This window comes from Dasypus novemcinctus, chromosome 26, assembly GCF_030445035.2.
Source record: "Dasypus novemcinctus isolate mDasNov1 chromosome 26, mDasNov1.1.hap2, whole genome shotgun sequence".
Taxonomy (NCBI): domain Eukaryota; kingdom Metazoa; phylum Chordata; class Mammalia; order Cingulata; family Dasypodidae; genus Dasypus; species Dasypus novemcinctus.
The window spans coordinates 25161721-25187013 of NC_080698.1; positions in this window are offsets into that span (position 1 = coordinate 25161721).

Consider the following 25293-nt stretch of genomic DNA (forward strand, 5'->3'; position numbering starts at 1 on the left):
ATCATAAGGAGTATGGAAAAGTAGGAAGAGAAGCAACTAGACTGTTACCATGAATTGCTCGGGGCTGGGGATGGGAGCAACGAAAGTGGGAGTAAGTTTGGAAAGAGGAGGAAGAGGGAGCCAAGCAACACCACCAATTCTAAAACTAAAAGCAAAAAGTAAATGAAGTAAAAGTCTGTTAAAAGCAAAACCAAAGAAAGGATAAATGATACAACTACATACCATAAAAGTATACAAAAATATTTTGTGTGATCTATTTATCTTTTTTAAAAAAGACAGTAAAAGGAAAAAGAAAAGGAAACACTAGGGCAAATCTCACCCTGCAGCATGCCCACAGTTCATGTCGGGGGGTAGGGGGGAAGTATATGAAAATAAAAATTAAAGAAGGCTAAAAAAAGTAAACATAGATTTACCATTTGACCCAGCAATTTTACTCCTAGCTGTACACCTAAGAGCAATGAAAGTATATGCCCACGCATACGTGTATGTGAGCATTCACTGTAGCATTATTCATAAGAGTCAAAAGGTGGAAACAACCCAAATAGCCATCAATATACAAATGGATAAATAAAAAGTGGTATGTCCGTATATCCATACAATGGAATAGTATTCAGTCATAAAAAGGAATGAATATCTAATAGGTGCTACAACATGGATGTACCTTGAAAACATTAAGTGAAAAGGAAAAAAAAAAGCCAGTCACAAACTACCACATATTATATGGCTCCATTCATATTATTTTATATTTATTTATTTCTGCCCACCCCCTCATTGTTTGCATTTGCTGTGTCTGTTCATTGTGTGCTTGTCTTCCTTTTGGAAGGTACTGGGAACTGAACCCAGGACCTCCAGTGTAGGAGGGAGGTGCCTAATTACTTGAGCCTCCTCTGCTCCCTGCTTTTTTGAGTCTCTCATGTTTTCCTTCTAATGTCTCCTATTGGATTATTTTGCTGTGTCAGCTTTCCACGCCAGCCTGTAGCGTCAGCTCACTGTCTTGCTCAATTTCCTTAGGAGGAACGGGGAACTGAGCCCAGGACCTCCCATGTGGTAGGCAGGAGCTCAATTGCTTGAGCCACATCCACTTCCCTCCATTCATTTTTTTTCCAAAGATTTATTTATTTATTTCTCTCCCCTTCCCCTGTCGTCTGCTCTTTGTGTCCACTCACTGTGTGTTCTTCTGTGTCTGTTTGCATTCTTGTCAGTAGCACCAGGACTCTGTTTCATTTTGTTGCATCATCTTGCTGCATCAGCTGTCGTGTGTGCAGTTCCACTCCTGGACATGCTGTACTTTTATCACACTGGGTGGCTCTCCATAAGGGGTGCACCCCCTGCACATGGGGTTCCCCTATGTGGGGGACACCCATGCATGGCATGGCACTCCCTGCACGCATCAGCACTGCACGTGGCCCAGCTCACCACATGGGTCAGAAGGCCCTGGGTTTGAACCCTGGACCTCCCATGCGGTAGGCGGATGCTCTATCAGTTGAGCCAAATCTGCTTCCCTCCATTCATATTAGTATGTCCAGAAAAGGCAAATCTTTAGAGACAGAAAGTTAGATTAGTGGTGGCCTAGGGCTGGGGACAGGGGGGCTGGAGGGATTAAGGGTAATAGCTAAAGGGGGTGGTATAGTCCACAATCTAAAATTGACTGTGATGATGGTTGCACAAGTCTGTGAACATAATTTTTAAAAAGTATTAAATTGTACATGTTAAATGGCTGACTCATGCAGTAAGTGAATTATATCTCAATAAAGTTTTTACAAAAATAATAAAAGCTGGATTCAACTGCTTTCTGACTCTCTTTACAGGTAACAGGCCACTTTATATCATCCAGATTTCCCCCAATACTTCTCTTTCTCTAACCTACTCTATATTTGCTTCCTCTTATTTAGTGGCTCTCTCCCCACTGGAATTCAACTCCATGACTGCAGGGATCTTTCAATGGTTTATCCAGTGCTGTATCCCCTTTACTTAGAATAGCACCTGGCACATAATAGTATGTGCTCAATAAATATTTGTTGAATTAGTGCATACATGAGTTAAAACTACAGACCCTGGAAGCAGATGTGGCTCAGGCAGTTGGGTGCCTGCCTCCCACACAGAAGGTCCTGAGTTTGGTTCCCAGTGCCTCTAAAGAAGACAAACAAACAATGAGCAGACAACAGGCAGACATCAAGCAAAAAAAAAAAACCAAAAAACAAAACAAAACAATGAGTAGACAAGAAGCAAAAACATAATGAGCAGGGAGTGGATGTGGCTCAAGCAGTTGGGTGCCTGCCTCCCACATGGGAGGTCCTGGGTTCAGTTCTTGGTACCTCGTAAAGAAGAAACAGACAACGAACAGACAGCAAGCAACAAAACAAAACAATGAGCACACAAGGAGTGAACAGACAAGGGAGCCATCTGGGGGTGAGGGGTGGGGTGGGAACTACCGATCCTGCCACGAGTGCCCCGAATGATGCTCTTTTCTGGTTGCAAATGATAATGATGACCTCAGCTCTAGCCTCTGCAGCACCCTATCTGTCTCTAATGATCCCAAGTTGTGTCTTGGAATACATTTGTGTAAATTTAGCACAATGAACCACCTATGAGAAAATGGGAGCTCAAAATCTCAATAAAGCAACAGGCTATGACCTTCCAAAAAGAGTGGTGATCAGTGTGTCCTATTGGTGGATCCCGCCTTAACCTTCAGGATCTGACTCCACGGTCACTGCGTTCATTAGGGTTCTGGATGTCATACGCCACAGAAACAGATTCTCATGAACTTAAGCGAAAGGAGATTTATTCAAGGGAGATGTGGGTGCTCACGGGATGCAAGGGAGACCTAGTTTCATGACGGGAGCTCCAAGGAACTCAACAACCCGGCCAGTTACTGCAGGGAGCCGAAGCTGAGCTGGAGGAATCTCAGGATTTTTTTCAGCCTCTATTACTTCTCTCAAGCCTGAGTAAGTGAGGGGAGAGAATTCCATTGGTCCAGCTGGGTCCCGTGTTCATCCTCGGCACAGCAAGCACCCTGACTGACCACACCCCCTGGGTGAAAAGCCAGAGGAGGGGACAAGGCTGGTCAGGGAATAGCAACTGTGGTCGCCGCCGTGGGTTTTCTGCTTTGGACCTTTCCATGCTTAGGTGCTTAGTGCTCTGGTAGAAGCGTGCTTGTGCTCCAGTTCTACTCAGCAAGCCTGCGTGCGAAAATAGTGTCATCATTTTGTAAACTAATACTAGTAGTCAAGTTATAAAATAACGTCCACCTCTGAGCCTCAATCTCACTGGTCATTACTGTGCATGGGCAGGTCCGGTCCTATGGGTGCCCGCCCAGGTCCTCCCGGGGCCGTACCCCGGAAGCAGGTGGGAGGCCCTTCTAGCTGTAGAGAATCTTCTCCACGCTTCAGCCCTCTCCCTTCTGTCTCACACAAGAAACGCCACTTCTTCTCTTCCCCCTAAAGCAGGGGCTCTTAACCAGGGGTCCACACACACCCCCAAGGAGTCTGTGGAAAGATTTCAGGAGTTCTGTGAGTTTGAATTGAAAATTTTTAAACACATTATTCTGGTGGGGACATGTTGGTGCTGGTGTGATAGGTTTATTAATAATACGCAGTACAGTGTGGACTTAGTAAGGGGTCCGTGGCTTTCACCTGACTGGCAAAGGGGTTCGTGGAACAAAAAAGGTTAAGAACCCCAGCTCTAAAGTAATCTGCTCAATGAACTTAAGCTTTGGGGGTGGAGGTGAGCCAGGGAGGAAGGCTGATTTCAACCAGCATAATACTCTGAATACAAACCTTTTGGGTCAATGTTGACACAGGACGAGAACCTTCCTGAAGGAGGAACATGGTGAGAACAGCGCAGACTGATCTACCTGGGTGACTGAGGGGCACTTTGGGATTCCGTCAGCAGTTGCCTAGCCCCTGACTTGGGAACTCTGCTTTGTTTTGGGTTTAGTTTTCTTGGAGAAGTCAGGGAACTGCAAAGGGGCCTGATGTGGACACGTCTGTGCATTGTGAATTTAGAGGGTGGGGTGGGGGGAGGGGTGCTGCTAATCAAAGACAATCTTTACGCCCTAAAGACTCACAGACACACTTTGCTGATTCCTTCTAAGCCCCCTTCGGCACACTCACCTTACTGCCCTCCCCACACGTCCTGCTCTATCGGGCAGCGTGGCGGAGTGCTGGAAATGCAGGCTCTGGGGGGACTGCTTGCCTCTGAACTGAGGCCCTGTCACTTCCGGGCTGTGCGACAGTGGCAAAATTAACTTTCCTGTGCCTCAGCTTTCCCGTCTCTAAAATAGATAATAATACTTCCCGATCCATAGGGCTTACAAGTGATAATACACAAAAAATGCTTAGAACAGGGCCTGTCACATACAAAGTGTGAATGCAGGAAGCAGACTTGGCCCAATGGATAGGGCGTCCACCTACTACATGGGAGGTCCAGGGTTCAAACCCCGGGCCTCCTTGTCCCGTGTGGAGCTGGCCCATGCGCAGTGCTGATGCGCACAAGGAGTGCCGTGCCACGCAGGGGTGTCCCCCGCGTAGGGGAGCCCCACACGCAAGGAGTGCGCCCCGCAAGGAGAGCCGCCCAGCGCGAAAGAGAGTGCAGCCTGCCCTGGAATGGCACCGCACACACGGAGAGCTGACGCAGCAAGATGACGCAACAAAACGAGACACAGATTCTGGGAGCAACTGACACAAGCGGACACAGAAGAACACACAGCGAATGGACACAGAGAGCAGACACCTGAGGGGGGAGGGGGAAGGGGAGAGAAATAAATAAAAAAAGAAAAAAAAAAAGAAAAAGTGTGAATGAAAGTTAACTATTATTTACTATGTGGCAGCCAAGAAATGTAAAATCTTACCTTAATAACTTGTAATCACCAGATGACTTGAGAAAGACTCTTTTATTCCCAAAGTTACTACACGAAAGGGACAAATACCTCCCTAGCTATCCGCAGGCCAGATCTCTGAAGACCTAAACCCTTAAAACTTAGAGAAGTCGTGTGACCAATCACAAAGCCCCGTGACTGTGGTCCTCGGGCCGTTGCTTCACCCCTGGGGACTCTAGCTTTACATCCATTTCTAGTCACTTTGCCTATTGGGGTTTTCCAGATGCGGCAAATTAGAAAGGGGAGGGGGAAGGTGCTTAGAAGCGGGTTCACTGACAGAAGCAAGAAGTGACAGCTGACAGCTTGTCAGCTCAGGAAGAAGCAAGAAAATTAAAAAGCAGAGCAAGCAGCCCCACCTAGCTCCACAGCCCCCAGGGGCTTCCCTGCATGGCGCAGTGATTGATGTTCTCCAGGGTGACCCCGGGACCTGCAGACCCTGCTGTGGTAATGGCCTTTTCCTCCATTTGGCTGCCCGAGCTAGTGAAGTCAGTCCCCTCCTCAGTACCTCTGTCTTTCTCCCTACATCTAGTGGGTCTCCAAGTCCTATCAATTCTCTCTTAAATGCATCTTGAGGTTTTGGTGCCTGACAATAGGGGGCAGATGTCTTGAAATCTGAACACGCGGTTTCCAACATCAACCACATCTGCCTTACCAATTATTGTTTCACTGGGGCCATCGCACACGAGATTTTGACCCATCTCCCTACTCGAGTCTCATCGTCCAAGGAGAGGGTAACGGGGACACATACTAAGGGTCGTTGCGTGTCTTCCGCGTGTCAGGCACTGTTAGCACATCCTCAGGGTCTGCTCAGGTCAGGAAATGACATCTCTTAACGCAGGCACCAGAGTTGCTCTTGTAAATTATTTTAGAAAATAAGACTAAGTATACATATTCAGAGCAAATTAGAGTAAGGTGATGAGTTCAATAATTCAGACCCCAAATACCACTTTTACTTCAACTATATAGATAACTGAGTGAAAACTAAGAGAGGGGGCTGCAGCTTGGGGTGTCCCTTAACTCTTCATTTCATTTTGCAGAGAACTAGGTTAGGTTTTCCTTTTCCATTTCTGTATCTCACTTTATATACTGTTCATAGGCCATTATGGGCTTGATTAAACATTAGTCTCTCTCTTTCGCTTGTTTTGCACAGATATTACCTCTCTGCTTCGGCCCCTTTACATCCTTCCACCATTCTGAGGTGCAGATCCTCTGCCAGGGCTTTTGAACGCAGAGCTGTGCTGTGGTGCCAGGTACCTGGTGCGTGTGCAGGCTTCACGGTGACAGAAAGCTTAGATGTGACCGTCTTGCTTTTGTTGCTGGGATCCCCAAGCTCCCTGTGCAGGAGGATGCAGCGTTCGTTGTCACACTTGGGGTTATTAGCCTCCACTCGTGTCATGTGAGGCTGAACTCAGGACAGCCATAAGTACAAACAGCGCAAAGGACCTAAGAGTTGTATCTTAAGAGTATTCCTTGTTATGCTCCCTTTACCCTAACTCTGAGCTAAATGTAAATATGCTTGGTCTTTAATGCAGGCATTTCTAATAATCAGCATCTCCTCGTGACCATTAGGTTGGTAAAGTGCCTTCCAATTATGAATCTTAAATGGAGCATTTTGCCTGTGCTGACGCAATTGGCCGTTTAGCTCAAAAACCTGTTACTAAGGGTAAGAGTTGACTTCATTTAGTTTGTACTTGTTCTGGTTGTTCTAGGGAGTGACCTTTATTAACAACTGCCACCCATTAACAAAATATTGCTAACAACACATTGTCATCGCCTCTATAGCCTGCACTTGGATTGTTGTCCTAGATTTTCCTTTGTCCTTTGTGTTTGCCATATAATTCCCCATTCTTGTTGAGAAATCTCACTGGTTGCTGGTGGTGCCATGTCCTTCGATCAATAGCACTCTGTGTTTCCACACCGATGAATCACTCAATCACCAAGGAGCACCTCAGATAGCCAGATTGCACTGCCCTGAGACAGTCTGCCCTTACGCAGTGACATTTTCCCAGTGATGTCTCACAGCTTCGAGGCATATGTCACGGAATGTCAGAGCCACATCCGAACACTGCTTCCCACCAAAGCTAAACAGAGGATGGGCACAGATGCACAGACAAGTTATGCAAATGGAAATGGGGGGTTTTATTCTTAATATCCATTTACCCACTGCCCGCTCACAGCCTTCCTCAATATCCCGGGAAATCAAGGGAAACTCTAACCTACGAAGCTCTAACCTTCTTCGGTTTTATTTTAATCTGTGATGTGTTCACATTCGAAGCAAGAGACTGAGGGAACACTTCATGGTTGGTTTTGTTTTTTTCTTCCAATAGTTTGGGCCAGTTTTACATTTATGTGTAGTGGAAAATTGATATAAATAAAATACCTTTGCTTTGAATTGCCAGGTGTTTTTTTTTAAGTATGACTTTTGACCTAAATTAGTCAAATAATTGCATAGACCTGGCTGAAGGCACTTTTCAAGCTTTTCAGAAACACTTAAATAACCGCTCTTTGTGTGCCTCCTTGTACAATTTTTTTTTAATCCTTGCCCTTGCCTCTTTTTTGCTGAGGTTTCTTTTCTGATCCTTTTATAAACAATCTAGTACATATGTAAGCAACGTCAGAGAAAAATGCACTCTAGCTCCACTGAATGCCTGGAAACATAAAGAATATAGTCTCTTTATTCTTCATTAAGTTAATAGATTTTTAAAATAACATTTAATTTTTTCTTACTAGACTTCTCATTATTTCCCAAAAGAAGAAAATTAAAATAGTCTGTAATTCTACCTCTCAGAGATAATCACTGTTAACATGTTAGTGTATAGCTGTCTGGTCTCTTTCATACTGAGAGAGTGTGGTAAATACTTTCTGCAAATTTTGTAAGTCAAATTTAATAGTAAAATGAAGTCAACATTTGGTAGCAAATTGAAACAGTTCCACCAGCCAAATAATAAATTAGCTCAAAATGAACTCATGGGGCCACATTGATGGAGCTGTCTGAGCAGATTACCCAAAATGCACAATTCTAAACTTCTAATTATGGTATTTTGCTAAGTATTTTCCAAGGAAAGTGGAAAAGCTTAACTTCAAAGGAGCAACAAGCTTAAATACCTGCAATAGGACTGGATTTGTGTAAAAAAGGGCAGAAATTAATGTCCTCTAAGAAATGGCCCACTAGGGCATTATTTTTAAGGATCCTTCTTCCGTGTATTGCCATGTAGCAATTATCTCAGATTTTTGGCTGATGTTATCCTTCAAAGTGATTATCTCTTTTATTGGGAAGGGTGAAAACAGCACCTCTTCTTTGAACAACTGGAGAATATCAACTTTCAATATCAACTGTAATTAAAACAGCATCTTGAAAATGTGAACACTTGGCCAAAGTTGGATAGGCATAGCTAATCCTTTCATATGTTGGGGAGTCAGAGTATGGCACAGATTCCCTCATGAAAGAGGCTTTTCCAAGGATAGGCAGGAGTTTCAGCAGAGGTTCAGAGACAAAAGACTTTACCCAAATACCTTTTTGGTGGGAATCAGTAGCCTAGTCTGTAGAAGAGTGCTGGCATTTTACATAATTTTTATATCCCAGATAACAGTTCTGCCGCTGCCTCATAGAAAAAATTAAAAATAAACACAAGAAATATTTCCCTGTGGTCTTACCTCAAAATGGTTTGCTCTTTCAGCCAGTATCTAGGTAGAGTCTGAGAAAGAAATGGTTCACTTTGGGAAGCTTGGAGAAACCACCCACCATTATACACAAAGGAAATATTAAGAGGTCAGTGGGCTACTTTGAACTGTACCCATGCTTGAACATTTCAGAAATTTACATCCATAAACAGTGCTGCCTCTGTGTAATAAGTCCCTAAATAAGAGACTGCCATCTGCTAGAGTAACATGTCGTTTACCAGCCCACATAAAAACAGCACCCATGACTTTTAACACGTAATCAACCAGCCTAAGCAGAACCTAACCCAAATACAACTTGGGTTTCACATAGTTGGAACTCTGGGCCATGCCATATTAAAAGAAACAGCAGGCTGGCAGAAAATTGAAACCAAAGCCATTTAAATCTTTCCTCAGTTTCACAAGAAAACATCAAATAGACAAGACTATTTTTAGTGCAAAGCAAATTTCCTTCAAAAAGCCTCCCAGATGACTCTCTACTTTCAAACTCTTCCATACACCTGCCAGTGATTTCCATCAAAATACTGTCTTCTCTCTCTCTCTTCCTCCAAAGGAATTTCTGTCCACATTTGGACCCAAAGAACCCCTCCACCTCTGTCTCTATCTTTACTCCCTGCCTTATTTATTTATTTTTTCACTGATAGGAGCATTTAATATTAAGATGGCAATACTACCCAAAGCAATCAATGCAATATCTGTGAAAATCCCTGCAGACTTTTTTGAAGAAATGAAAAAGTTGGCCTTTAAATTCATATTGAGGGGGGTTAGGGACATATGGGGACCTCATATTTTTTTAATATAACATTAAAAAAAAAAAGAGAATATAAACACACACACAAATAAATAAAAGTAAAAATAAATTCATACTGAATTGCACCAAAATCCTGAATAGTCAAATCAGTATTACAAAAGAAAAGCAAAGTTGGAGGAATCACACTTCCTGATTTCAAAACTTACTGCTAAGCCACAGTAATCAAAACAGTGCCATACTGGCATAAAGATAGACATATAGACAAATAGAATAAAACTGAGTTCAGATATGTTGTTCACGTTATGAGTTCAGATATATTCTATGGCCAACTGCGTTTTGACAGGGACACCAAGTACATTAATTGAGGAAGAAAGGTCTCTCTAACAAATAGCATTGGGAAAACTGGATAACCACTTGTAAAAGAATAAAAGACATTAATCAATGTCTGCTTTATTTCCTTATTGCATGTACTGACTTACTCTCTCTTGCTTCTTCGTCTTTTGTTTTCAAATTTTCCCATTAACGGGATTCTGTGTGACAAAGTAGAATCTGTCTGAGAGCCGAACAAGCAAATGAAAATCAAGAATCCAGGAGGCTTCCCTGTTCTGATGGAATTAACAGAAACAAAGACGATGGGCTTCTGTAATTAGAGGCATGCCCGTTTCCTGTAATTGTTTGAAAAAGCCACCTCTCCTCCCACCTGTCTTGTTGCTCCAAACACCCTACCCTCCAAGGAAAATGCTATTTGCCTTTGAAGAAGGCCTTTGCTTTCTTTCCACCTATCTTGTTTTATATTCCATCTGATGGATTCAGCAAGCACTTTTTAAAATAAGATTATTTTGTTGGGTCCCATGTTAAAGATGCTGGGTTACCAAGATGAATAAGTCATATGCTAAAATGTTGACTATGAAAACGTGTACTGTGTTCTTACAACTTTATACTTAAACATAGAGAATTTGGGTAAATATTGTGTAAATTACTCAGATGAGAGAAGACATCTTGAAGGAGATGGAATCTGAATTAGACTCTGAAGAACAGCTGGCATATGACCAAGGGCAGATGGGAAGAAAAGGTGTTCTCAGCAGAAGGCATAGTCTATGCAAAACTCTCCTCCACATCATAGGAAAGAGAACAGGGACAAGATAATTGTCTTCAAATGTTTGCAGGGTGCCTGTGAGGAAGGGAACGCAGACTTGGTCTGAGTTATTTCAGGACTGAGAACTGTGACACAAAGGCAGGAATAAGAGAAGCCAAATTTTCTCATGACCTTTCTTTTACATGGAGCAACAACCTGACAATAGTAATAATAATAATAACAAATGCTTATATGTCACTTGTTGCACACTAAGCACTATACAAAGTGAATAATATCCTTTAAGAATAAGTATACAGCTGATCCTCCTTATTTGCAGACACTGTATTTCTGAAGTGCCTACTTGCAAATTCTGTATACTGGAGTTTAACCCCCAAATCAATACTTGTTACATGTTCGCAGTCATCCACAGAGCCTTGGACACACCAAACCTCAAAACTCAGTCCTAGCTCACATGATTTCCCCTCCACACTCTCTTCTTGTTCTCTCCCAAATCTTTGTTGTATAGGTTGGCTAGCCTTTCTAGAAAAGTCCTTTCAACTTTCCCTCCAGCTTCTCAATTTCCTTCATTCATCTCCTCTCCCTACACCATCACCCCCCACTCTGCACCACTAAGGTGATTTACCTCTGAGAGTGCGCAGAGGAGCTGAGGGAGGAGACTGATGGGTTACGACTGACCATGCATTAATTAATACTGCCCTTCCCATGGCAGTATCACTTTGTGGACCCTTTACTATTGTGTTAAGAATTCTTCAGATTTGGAGAGCAGATTAGAGGACAGAAGAAGAGGAAAGCATGAGCTCTATGTGCCAAGCATGGCTACGCAGACCCGGTGGGCTTTCAGCTGGAGGGTCTCTCAGACGAGGCATGCAAAGGGGCTGTCTCCATCGAAGCAGAAGAGACCTCAGGCATTTCTGTTTGTCTTATGAACAGCTGGTGGCTCCTGTACGAATCTAATTAAGCATCTTTCTGGCTGCAAACACTTCAAGTTCTATTTTTGAGATAAAGAACATTTTCCCAAAATGTATCTTACAGAAGATTGGCTTCAGACATTTTATCCCCAACACACCATTTTGTGGTGCAGCCTAAATCGCATTATAGAAATTACTCCAACCTAAAGCTCGGCCAAGTCAATAATATTGATTGATGAGCCCAGGATGGCAACCATCTGAATACAATGCCTCAGACCAGATCGGTTGTTCTTTAACCTTGTCATATTTGTGGCTCATGCCCCTTCCCCTGCCAGCCCCTCCCTGAAATAATAAATGTCAGAGAAAATGCAAACCGATTGCCTTTGCTTCAGTCAAATGAAGCAAGAGGCAGCTGCGTTTCAGTCTGGATCCTGTGTTGGAATAAATACTGTTGCTGAAACTTGGGCAGGTTTGGCTGGGCCCTTCTGGTCTCTCCTTTAAAAGCGCTTCTAGCCCTGCTCTGTTCTGTCCCTTCTGTTAAGACCTGCAGCATGACATTCCAAGCGAAAGAGACGTGCAGATAGCACGATGCCAGGTTTGGGAAAGTCAAAGCCAAAGTCAAAGAAAGACAATTACTGTGGTCTAAATTCCAGGGCTCCTGTTGAAACTGTTTTTATTCTTTTAAATCAAGCGGTCCCTCTAGGACTTTGGATGAGTCCCCTCCTCCCTGCTGCCACCGTCATTAAAGGGAATAATCAGGTAAGAGCCCGGTGTAAAACGGAGCAGTAACAAAAGCTAGAGAGAACTGCTACCCACCTATACACTTCCCTCCCTTTAAAAAAAAAAAAAAAAAAAAAAAAATATATATATATATATAGTAAAAAAAAAAGTAAGTAAAGCAAGGGCTGTCTAGTAAATATTTATTTTTTTCTCCTCATCGGAAAAGAGAAAGCAAGCTCAACGAGTTCAGAGAGGAAGGCTGCATATTAGGAGCCTCATATTCATGCAAACAGGCTGTAGGAGTGGTGGTGGTGGCAGTGAGGGTTGGGGCAGGGCAGGGAAGCATCACAGAAATAGCACGGAGAAAAGAAAGCAAAATGAGGGCACGGATCCAGAAAGGGGGAAATAGTAAAAGAGCCTGAAATTCTTCTCCAAGAATTCTTTCTTTTCTTTTCAACTGAGTGGAGCCAGGATTTCCTGTAATTATCCAGTCATGTGGCTGGTGTGGGTATTAAGTGAGGCTTCTCTTTAGAAAAGGGAGAAAGAGAAAGGGGTGTTGGGATGTGGTCGGGAGCTCTCTTGACAGTGAGATAATTTCATCAGCTCTCACACGCACCTCACCCCAGCTACAGGATGGGCTAACATCTGTGACAAAGTTTGGGCATCCGCAATAATTGTCAAAAGGCATTTCAGTGATCAAAACAGTTTCCCAGGGCCCTGTCAGTTCATAAACCAGAAAGATTCATGTGTGATGCTGGAAAGTGAGCTCTGCTTGGGTTGACATGACAACAGAACCTTGGCTTCACTCTTTTCCAAGTTTCCATGCTTGCCTGTGAAAAGGAGCATCCCTCGTCCATAGAAGAAAGAGTGCGAGTCTGAGAAAACCTTCCTTCAGGCAGAATGGAAGCAGAGTCAAAGAGGAGGAGAGAGATCAACCAAAATGTGCCAATGTCCCAGCAACAAAGCAGGTGTACCTCAGGAGGAGAGTAAGGGATATGAAAATCACTAGACAGGAGGTTGGCCACTGAAGACTAAGGGAAGGAGCAATCATGGTGAGCAATCGCCTTGGGCTGTACATCATCACTCTCAGTCCTCAGCAGCGTGTGCGCTTTTTTTTTTTTTTCCTGATGAAAGTAGCATTTTATTTTATTTTTTAAATTTTTTAAAATTAATAGATCACGAGGAATTTTACCTTAAAAAACAATAAACGTAAGAGGTTCCCATATAACCCACTCCCCATTCCCCCCGCGTGTGCACTTCTGAAGGGTGTTTGCATAAGCAGAGGTCTGTGTAGACAGACGCCGTGCTCACGGCATATGTGATTTTGAAGGTGCAGCTCACAAAACAAGCTAATAATGATAACAACTAATGTACTACTTCACACGACTCACCTCATTTCATCCCCACCTAGCTCTCTGAGGTAGGTGCCCCTCATAATTTTACACAGGAGGAGACAGATCCGAGAGGGTGAGTAAAGAGCTCAAGATGACTCAGCCGTGGGCACCTGACCTCACAGGCAGTTTGGTTCCGCTATACCTATATTATACTTCTTCTCATTTCAAACCCTCTTGCTGCACCTTTCGTTCTTTCTCTCTGTGACTGTCAGAGTTGGGAGCATCAATAAGCATTCACTGAGAGCTGAATGCATGCATCACGTATTCCCAGCACGGGTTCCTGATGATGAGATAATGAGCCCTGCTCTTGGGAAATATAATGGAAATATAACAGTCCAAGGCGGTTTCCACTAAGAGGCAGGTGTAGCGACAACAAGAGGGAAAAATCACAGGATTTGGGGTAGCTGGAAAAGTGAGGGGGTGGCACCCGACATGCACCTTAAAGGAATGAGGACATTTAGACAATGGAGACGCCGTGGTGAACGTGTCTCCAGAAGTTGGGAAGGCAGAGGAAGGCAGCAAGGAGGATCGCTGGCTCAGGGTTTGGCGGCAGTGACCCCTTCCTCACTGAAGGAGGGCGACTCTGGAATTGAAGCTGTGGGTGCCAGATGAGGAAGGGTCTTCAAGAGGCAAGTGAAGGAGTCTGGTGCATAGGTGGGTGTTGTTGAAGACTTGGAAGGAGTGGGGAGGAGGTGAGTCAAGAAAGTGCAGATGGAAGGGGGCAGATCCAGAGGAAAGGACTGTAGGGGCTCTGGGAGGTCAGAAAGGGCTGGATTAAGGCACATCCGGGGCTGCAGGCTGGGGGGGGAGGCGGGAGTTGGGGAAGAGGACTTGTCCCACCTGGTTTTGGAGTCCAGCACCTTGGAATGGATATAGACCTGCCTATAAATAGAATTATTGGTATTATAGGGAACAGCAAAAAAGTAAGAACTGAAGTGCTTGCTCTCATTCCCTATTTCAAGTCCTCCTACTGTAAGAGGCATTTTTAAAGTTGGCATATAGCAGAATTTTGAATGCTTGGGTTACTAATAATACCATGTGCTAGTGTTATATTTGGCAGTAAAGTGTTTGCTTTAAGCAAATTTCCTTTAATTTTAATTTTTATTAAAGAAACTTTATTGAAGAGAACAGAATATATAGGAATTAGGAAAGGGACATTTTATTTTTCTCCCCCACCCTGCTGTTCTTGCTGTCTGTGTCCATTTGCTGTGTGCTCTTCTGTATCTATTTCTCTTTTCTTCTCATCTTTCTCCTCTAGGAGATTCGATCCTGGGGACCTCTGAGGTTTCCTGTCACTTGTGCCATCTCAGTTCCTGGTCTCTGTTACGCTTCGCTTTGACTCTCCCCTTTGTCTCTCGTTACATCATCTTGGTGGGTGACTCATTTGTGCAGGCACTGGCTCACCGCGCAGGCACTGGATCATCATGTGGGCTCTCAGTTCACCACGCGGGAATTGACTTGCCGTACAGGCACGCTTTCTCTTCTTTTCGACAGGAGGCCCCAGGGATCGAGCCCGGGTCCTCCCACATGGTGGGCCAAGGCCTTATGACTTGAGCCACATCGGCTTCACTAGGGACATTTTTTTTTTAAGATTTATTTTTTATTTCTCTACCCTTCCCCGCCCCCCTCCTATTGTCAGATCTCTATGTCCATTTTCTGCGTGTTCTTCTGTGTCTGCCTATATTTTTCTCAGCGGCACCCGGAATCCGTGTCTCTTTTGTTACATCATCTTGCTGTGTCAGCTCTCTGTGTGTATGGTACCATTTCTGGGCAGGTTGCACTTTTCTTTTTGCGCTGGGCAGCTCTCCTTACAGGGCACGCTCCTTGAATGTGGGACTCCCCTACGCAGGCACGGCACTCCTTGCGTGCATCAGCACTGCACATGGGCCAGCTCATCACATGGGTCAGGAGGCTCTGGGTTTGAACCCTGGACCTCTCATGTGGTAGGTGGACGCCCTATCCATTGGGCCAAATCTGCTTCCCACTAGGGACATTTTAAATGACATGTAATCCTACCAGCCTGAGACAACAGCAATAACTGTTGTTGTTGTAGCAATAACTAACCTTCCAGAGTTATATGTTACAATGTATTTATTATGTACTTTTTGTTATAAAGAAATCAGGATGCCATAAATGTTGCTTCTCTGCCAATAGTTTTATAATGTTTTTAAAAAAATGTTTTTTTTACGTAATGGTTCTATGAATGCACCATGATTTGTCGGACCTTTCACAAGTTTTCCCAAGTTTATGAACAACACAGCAATAAAAAAATTCTGGACATATTTCTGAGTACTTGTGTGAAACTTTCTTCAGGTAATTCTCAAAAATGAATGGAAAATCTTATTTCTCTGGCTGTTTTTTCTTTGTTGTTCTCAAGCCTTCCTTTTCATCTCTATATATGTCAACCACAATTTTCTCTTTGACCAGTTTTCTCCTACATAGTCTCACTTGAAAAATGACTATACAAATTTCTCGTGTAGAATTACAAATAATTCATGTAAATACGCTGCCCTCAAGGAGGAGAGCATAGCCCCTCATGCCTTAAGTGTGGACTGCACATAGCAACCTCCTTCCAAAGAATATGGTATGCAAAGGGGGGACGGGTGAGTAACTTTCTGCGGAGAATCCTGACAAACACTACTTAAGCGAGGTGATGAAGTTCAACATCAGTGGTCATAGATTATGTTTATAGCACGTGCCCTTGATATGATATCATGAAAATGGCACTTTACCTCTGTGGTCTGCATGCCAATAACCCATATGCCCAATCTTATCATGAGAGAAACATTAGACAAATTCTACTAGTGGGACATACTACAACATACCTGATCATTATTCTTCAAAATTGTCAAGGTCCTCAAAAACAAGGAAAGCCTGAGAAATTACCACAGTCAAGTGGAGCCTCAGGAGAAATGATGACTAAATGTAATGTGGTATCTTGGAAGAGAAAAAAGACTCTGGGTAAAAACTAATAAAATCTAAATGCAGTGTGGACTTTGGTGATTAGTGAGGCATTAAGAGTGGTTTGTTAATTGTAACAAATATATCATACAAATAAAAGATGCTAATAGGAGAAACTTAGATACATAGGAACCTGCTGTATTATCTTCTTGATTTTTCTTCTTGTTTTAATTTATTAGAGTTACATTCTAAAATTTTTATTTTTATCTATCTATCTATTTTTTGGTCAATTGATACCCGCCCCCCTCACCTCCGAGATGGCTCCCTCATTGATTTGCTTATTTTTTTGTTGTCTTTTTTTCCCCCTCATTGTTTTTGCTCATTGTTTGCACTCATTGTCTGCTTGTTGCCTGTGTTTTCTTTAGGAGGCACCAGGAACTCCCCTCTGGGAGGCAGGCACTCAACTGCTTGAGCCACATCCACTCCCTGTTCATTCGTTTTTGCTCGCTGTCTGCTCATTGTCAGCTTGTCTGTTTGTCTTTAGGAAGCACTGGTAACCAAACCTGGGACCTCCCATGTGGTAGGTGGGCACTTAACTGCTTGAGCCACATCTGTTCCTGCAATTTTTCTGTAAATCTAAAACTGTTCCAAAAAAATAAAGTTTATTAAAAACAAGGGAGCAGAGGTGGCTCAAGTCATCAGGCGCCTCGCTCCCACATGAGAGGTCCCATTCGGTTCCCAGTACCTCCTAAACAGAAGAGAAGCACAACATGAACAGACACAGAGAGCAGACAGTGCATGCCAAACAATGGGGGGGGGGGGGGGGCGGGAAGGGTGGAATAAACAAATAAAATAAATCTTTTAAAAATATAAATATATAGGCTAAAAAGAAAGGAAGTACTGATATTTACTACAACACGATTAACTTTGAAAACGTGCTTGGTGAATGAAGCCAGGCACAAAAAACCACATATTGCATGATATGAAATATCTGGAATATGAAAACCCGTAGACACAAGAAAACAAATTAATAGTTTCCAGGGGCCGGGGAGAGGGGAGAATAGGGAGGTTTCCTTTTGGGGTGATGACAATGTTCTAGAGCCAGATAGAAGTGATGACTGTACAACATTGTGAATGCATTAAATGCCACTGAATTGCACACTTTAAAATGGTTAAAATGGTAACTTTTATGTTATGTGTATTTTACCACAATAAGAAATTACTTAAAATAAGTGTGAGAGCACCTATATATGGTTAGAGAGCACTGTTAGTTGCTCAGAGCTATCTGAAGACCCCAATGTGAAAGTGTGACCTGAGCTTCAGGCTCCCGGAAGACCTGCCCTGAATGGTAAGGGGAGGAGAAGGAGGGCTGAAGGAGGGGAGAGGGGAGAGGGGAAGGAGAGGGGGGAGAGGGGAGGGGGCAGGGTGGGGGGAGTGGGGGGGGGGAAGAGGAGGAGGGCCTGTAGCTGGCCAGGGCTAGCTCCACTAGCTCATCTAGTGGAGCCATTTATTATCTCCTCTTTCTTACTTCCCTTCCGCCATTATCATTTTGTTTGTCCAGATTTCTTCAAGGTTACAGGTATGTTGTTTAAATTCTGTGATACGAAGCAAAACTTACGGAAAGCCTCCTCCACCCGACCCCATCACCGGCCACCACGCGCCCTTCTTGATTTCCAAACAAGCAGTTCCATAGGTCGTCTTCTTCCTCGGCCTCTTCCGAAATTCCCAGCCTGCTCGCAGGTGTGTAGCCCTCCCGGAAACGGCAAGTTTTCTCTCATACTAGTTATGCCGACAACCATAAAAAGAAGAATTCACAAAATCGAGTAAAAGATCACCACCACCACCAGCGACAACAACAAAGCATAATCAGAGTTGTAACAGCTTTGTCTGCAGTCACTTAACGTGTTCTCTGACAAGCGGAAGCTTTTAGAGAGTCCCTTCTGTGAGTGTGAACCTCGGCCCCAGACATTTCCAACCAAGTACAACGTTGAGAATGGGGCAGTGGAGTGCCACCGTTTATCCATTCTCTTCAATAAGAGCGAACAGTAGCAGTCATAATACAATGACATGTGTAAAATACACCATCAATTTAAAAGTTGCTTGTTTGCAATTACCTCAGTTCTTCAAAATATGGGTAATTTGGGATACTTCTAATAAAAATAGCCAATATTTACCGAGTACTTACTATATGCTAGGATCTGTTTCAAGCATGAAATACGTATTAACTCATTTGGTCATCACAGCTCTATAAGACAGTTACTATCACAGTTCCCATTTTACAGATGAGGAAACGGAGAAACAGAGGGGTTAAGGAACTTACCTAAGATCACACAGAGGGGAGGATTCACATCTAGGCAGTGTGAGCCCAGAACACATACTCTCTTTTTTTTTTTTTCCTTTTTTTAAAAATGGAATTTATTCTAATAGTAAATTTAGAGCCCCAAGTTACACAACATGTCATAGTACTGCCTCTGATGGGTTTAATTCTGCTCTGCTCTTTACCACTTGGGTGACCTTGGACAAACTACCTTCTCCAGACCTCCTTTTCAATTATGAAAAACAGGAATACTACCATCTGCCTCAGCAAATTGTTGTGAAGATTAACTAGATGATATATGAAAATATTTGGTACACAGTGAACACTCGAGAACTGATTTCTACACAAAGATATGTAAGCAACCTCTGTCTACTAAACCTACCCTACTTAGCTCCTATCATTCCTAAAGCTCATCCACAGCTCTCACTTAATTTGGACTGCACAGGACTCAGTGATATAGGTGGAGCAGGTACTATTTATTTTTCTACTCTTCTAGATGAAGAAATACCAGCTCAGAGAGAAGGATTCATTTGCCCAACATCACCAGCTCATCCCTCATGATGGATCTTTCCCAGCAGATTTAAATCTACCCCACTGGCTATATCTTAAACAAATGGCTAAACAGTTGTCTTTCAACACAGAGCCCCCTTCAGTTATCCCCTTATCGCTCGAGCTTTTCCAAATATTTAGCTACACATGCTGCCCCCATTTTTTCATTTCCAATTTACCCATCAGCCCACCCCACTTGACCTTTGACTCTTGACTGACTTTGCTCCTCTGGAACCCATGCTCTTGACCTCTACACCATATGTCTTACATACATATATGTATACCTATGTAATATACCCAGACATTTAACTACAATAGGAATACCTATTTACTATAAAATTTTCTAAAATGAATATCCTTAAATTTTTAATAATATGAAGTTATATTTCAACTGGAACTTAAAATAGAAAATCATTGACTTTTTAAAGGTTCAAAATATTTGCAGATGATACTGTACATACATGACAGAGAGAAAGTAATGGGTTGGCACTTAAAGTTGGATTCTTAAGTAAAATGCACTCTTCGTATGAGTTTTAACAGCTAGAACCTTTGAAGATTATCTGAATGCTTCCAGAAGACAGCAGCTCTTTCTCAGGACAACTATTACCAGAAATACAGCATTTAAGCAACAATTGGAAAATTTGAAATCCCCTTAGAGTTGGGGAGAAGTGGGTTCCTCTAATGAATGCTATTTCCAATTCTCTTTTTTAAAAAATACTAAAGGTCAGGTTGATTTTGCTTGGAGTGACTGAGTAGGCTTTTCTTGGACTTCACCCACAGGTAGCTGACCTCTGACTTGGTATTTTGTGTCTGTAGGTCATGGATATGTCATTTTCATGAGCATTTACATAAATAACCCAAGAAAAGGATGCCGCTGGCATTTCGAAGCCTGTTTGTCATTATTATTTTTTAAATAAGGTATGTTATTCCCAATCACATTAAGATGCAACGTAATTATTTGAGTTATGTCTGCACCAGTGTCACCCATTCACAAGGGCCCAAAGAGCCATGTGGTGAAGGACTTTTCAGCAGCTGGGACTGGGGTGAGAACTGCAGCAGGGTGAATCTCAGGGAAGCTGGATTGAAATGGCAGATATTAGAAGCAGTCAAGGATAAACAGAGTCCCTGAGTTATTCGAAGCATCATATGCTGTGACATGCACATGGTGACTGAAATTCTCCCTGCATCACACAACTGCAGGTTGTTCTAAGCCTTCAGGGGGTTCTGCATCTGTTCACATTACCAGGATGTTAGCAAGACCGGTTAGAAGGGAGCTCTCCAAAGCGGTATGTGCTCTGTGCATGGGGATACCTGAGCATGCATACACTGGGTGTAACACACACACACACACACGTGTACACTTCAACTTCAGTGACAGATTTTTTTGTTGGGTAGGAATTTGATTCCAAGATCTTTGCTTATTTTATTTTTTTAAGATTTTTAAAAAAATTTATTTATTCCCATCCCCTCATTGTTTGCATTTGCTGTGTCTGTTTGTTGTGTGCTGGTCTTCTTTTTAGGAGGCACTGGGAACTGAACCTGGGACCTCCTATGTAGGAGGGAGACGCCTAATCACTTGAGCCACCTCTCCTCCTTGCTTTGTTGTGTCTTTCATTATGTTTTCCTCGTGTCTCTTATGTCGACTCACTGCGCCTGTCCATTGTGTCAGCTCGCTTTCTTGCTCGTCTTCTTTAGGAGGCACTGGAAACTGAACCCAGGACCTCCCATGTGGTAGGCGGGAGCTCCATCGCTTGAGCCACATCCGCTTTACTTGTTTTAAATTTTACTTCTCATAAGTGGGTCATCAGTTTAGGGAGAATTTTCTGCTCTACAGAAAATTCACTGTAACTGTGGGTATCCCTGAGGCAAAGTTCTCCCTTCTCAAGACCAGTGGTGAAGTGGTATGGAGTGCCAGCTGAAATATTAATAGAAGGACTGTCAAGAATTTTTCTTTTTCTTTCCTTCCTCCTCCCTACCTCTCTCACTCTGGTAAAGTCCATTGGAACTTTCTTGGGCAAGTAAGAATTCTTAAAAAGAGATATTGTAAGAGCGTAAAACAAATTCTTTCCCTCTTATTTTTTATTTTCATTCATGGAATCACCTGGCTGCCAACAATGAAACCCTCAGTCAGCCCTGCCTTAGCCTGCCCTCTTGCCCCCAGCATCACCAGCCACCCAGGTACCCAAATTGGCCTCAGGTATCCTTGCCTCCTACTTTTCTCATGCCTCAAACCTTCAGTCAGGCTCTAATTCCAGCAGAGTTCTTTCTCGTAGCCTCTCAGATCTAACCTCTTCTCTCCATCCTCCCAGTCACAGCATTAATTCAAGCCAGGACCATCATGGTAGCTTCTTCATGAGCTTCTCTAGGACTTCTGTGCCCTAAGTCATCACCCAGACTGCCACCAGAAAGATCTTCTAAAACAGATATAATATTATTATTACTTTACTCAAAACCTGCCTTGGTGGAGCATTCAAGGCCCTTCACAATTGCATTCCCGTGTACTTTTCCTTCTAACCCAGAAGACAGCTGAGGTCCTCATGTCCCTTAAGATTTCATCAGAATTCAGCTTGAGCTCCTATCCTGGGTTATAAGAGGGATCTGACATTCTGCAGAACTTACTATGTGGGGGGAACTCTGGTAAATATCTCATACACTTTACTTCATTTACCCTTCACAACAGCTCAGGGAAGTTGTGACTGTTATTACTTCTATTTTGTGGATAACAATACTGAAGCTTGGGGAGAAACATGCTCAAAGCAGCCTGGACAGTAAGTGGAGAAGGTGGAGCAAACTTGGGGTATCTTGCCTCAACCACTACTTCATGCTGCCTCTCTTCCTCCTTCTTTGTATTTGTTTGTTTTGTTTTTAAACTTTTTATTGTGAAATACTTTCAAACTTACAGAACAGTTACCAAAGTCATACAGACCCCATGCAGAGAACTCCATGTACCCTTCCCCCTCCAAATTCCCAGGTCCACCAATTTTAACATATTGCTGTTTTCAGTATCATTCTATTAAACTATCTATCTATTCCCCCATCTATCTTTCAGTCCATTTTCTGAAAACTTGAGTGTAGGTTGTATACACCATGCTGCTTGAGCACATCATACTGCCATGTACGTTTCATAAGAACAAGGATATTCACTTAGGTAACCACCTTAAATGCAGTTATCAAGTTCAAGAAATTGAACATTGATCTAGAAGCTTTCAGTCAATATTTCAATTTTCCCATTTATCCCAGTAATGTCCTTTTGACCCTTCTCTTCTCCCTTGTTGGATCCCATCCAGGATCATATTGCCTTTAATTGCCATTGTCTTGTTAGTTGTTCTTTTTTTCATTGTGTGAACATACATGCAGCATAAACTTTCCTATCTCAGCCAATCCCAAGCATACCATTCCGTAGGATTTATCACATTCACTGTGTTGTGGTACCCTCATAACCTTTCATTACTAAAACTTTCTCATTTCCTCAAACAGAAATGCTGTAACCTTTTTATATTCACTCCCATTCCCCCCTGTCCTTGGCAACCTGTACTCTAATTTCTGTCCTATGAGCTTGCATACTTTCTAATATTTTCTTTGTAGTTACCATGGGGCTTGAAATTAACATTCTAAACTTGTAACAATCTTGTTTACTTTGATACCAACTTAACTTCAATAGTCTACCCAAAGTATGTATGTTTCTATTACCTCTCTGTCCCCCTTCCACCTTTTTGTAGTTCTTGTCACAAAATTGCATGTTTATACATTGAGTTCCAAACCACTGAGGTATCATTACATTTATGTATTTGCCTTATGGATACTGTAGGAAGTAAAAAGTGGAGTTACAAATCCAAACTACAATAATACTGGCAATTATATTTACCCATATCATTACCCAAACCAGAGATCTTTACTTCTTCACATGGCTTTGATTTATTATCTATCATCCTTTCTTTTTAACCTGTGGAACTCTCTAGCATCTCTTGTAGGGTCAGTGGAGTGGTGATGAACTCCCTCAGTTTTTGTTTATCTGGACATATCTCATCTCTCCCTCATTTCTGAAAGACAGCTTTGCCAGATTTTGAATTATTGGTTAGCAAGTTTTTGTTTTAGCACTTTAAATATGTCATCCCACTGCCGCCTTGTCTCTGTGGTTTCCTATGAGAAATTGGTGCTTAATCTTATTGAGGCTCCCATGTATATTGTTTCTCTCTTGCAGCTTGGAGAATTCTCGCTTTATCTTTGGCATTTGACAATTTGATTATAATATGCTGAAGTGTGGATCTTTTGGGTTTTATCCTGTTTGGAGTTCATTAGAACATCTTGGATGTATATATTCATCTCATTAAATTTGGGAAGTTTTTAGTCATTATTTCTGTGAATATTCTCTCTGCTCCTTTCTCTCTTTCTTCTCTTTCTGGAACTCCCATCACATGTATATTGGTATGCTTGATGATGTCCCGCAGGTTCCTCAGGCTCTGTTTTCTCCATTCTTTCTTCTTTCTGCTTCTCAGACAGGATGATTTCAATTGTCTTTCCTTTAGATTCATTGATTCTTTTTTTTCCCAACTCCAATCTGCTGTTGAACCCCTCTAGGGAATTTCTAATTTGTGTTCCTGTGGTCTTTGGCTCTGTTTGGTTCCTTTTCATAATTTCAACCTCTCTATTGTTATTCTCTTGGTGTTTATCTATCATTTTTCTGATTTCCTCAAGTTCTTTGTCCATTTTTCCTGTAGTTCTTTGAATATTTAGGACCTTTTTAAAAAATCTTTAGTATGTCCCACATCTGGTCCTTGTTGATGGTTCTACTGCTTTAATCTTCTTCCCTGCCCAGGTCATCACTTTCTGTTTCTTTATGTTTTGTAATCTTTTCTTGAGATCTGGATATTTTGATATTTTAATGTGTTATCACTGGAATTTAGACTCTGAAGTGTCTGTTCCTTAAGCTTGGATACAGTTAATGTTATGATAAAGCTTTCCTTGATTGCCAGGAACTAACAAAAAAAAAATGGGGGAGGGGTGGTATGTAAGCATCTCCTCCATTCTTAGCAGATTGACCTGTGGAGTGCCCTCCTTCAGGGATTATCCATATGAGTTTAGCAAATATCTTCAGACCAAGGAACAGCAGTCTTCCTGATCCTTTCTGCACATGCCTTTTGTCATGGGCATGTGCCTGTGACCCTAGGAATTCCCCATTTACATGGATACAAATGTCTCCTCTTCCCTAGGAAACAGTTTCTTCACTCTATGTCCTATAGCCAGCAAGCCCTTGTCCCAAGTGGGATAACTGGACTGCTTTCCCATGACATTCTGTAGGAGAGTTCTGTGAGCTGCTGGCTACATGCAGTGTAAGCTCTGGGATAGCAAGACCGCAGTGAGTGTCCCGGTTCATTTCCTCAGACTGCTGCCAGTCAGACTTACATACTCCCAGTATGTGCACAAAGAATACTCTCCTTCCTCTGGAACCAGGACCAGGGAGCCACACTGCAAGCTCAGGCCAGCTCTGTGCAGAGCTGGTCAGGGGGTAGGGGAGGGCCAGCCTGAGTGCCACAAGAGCCTACTGCATTTAGGAAGTCTTTTCCTTGATTTGGCACTTTCCCTGTTACTGCGACCCTTTCACTGTTTTCTGGAGCTTTGAGAAAGGTGTTTCTGCTGGCTCTTGTTTGCTGTTCTAAGCTTCCATGGGTGGACAGAGTCCTGAAGCATCTCACTCTGCCATCTTGCTCCTCCTTTGTGTCTTGATCATTCATTTATTTAACCATTTATGAATGCTTCTGTGTGCCAGGTACTGTACTACATATAAGGGAAGATATTGAGAAGAATAAGAAAAGATTCCAATTCTTAAAAGGAAACAGAAGCATTCAGTAGGTCATTACAATAGTTCCAGAGTAGGGGCAGACCTGATGCAAAATGCCCTATACTACCACAGCCCAGCATGAGTTGCAGCTTCCCTCTTAGTCACTCGTTCCTTCTCTCACCTCTTCCCACCACCACTTCCACTGTCATAATGGAATTTTTCTAATACATTGTTTATCCAACAGTTGTTGCTTTCACTCCTGCCAAATCTTTCTTTTAGGGTCTCACCTTTTTCCTTGGAATCTCATACAGGTATTTTTCTGAA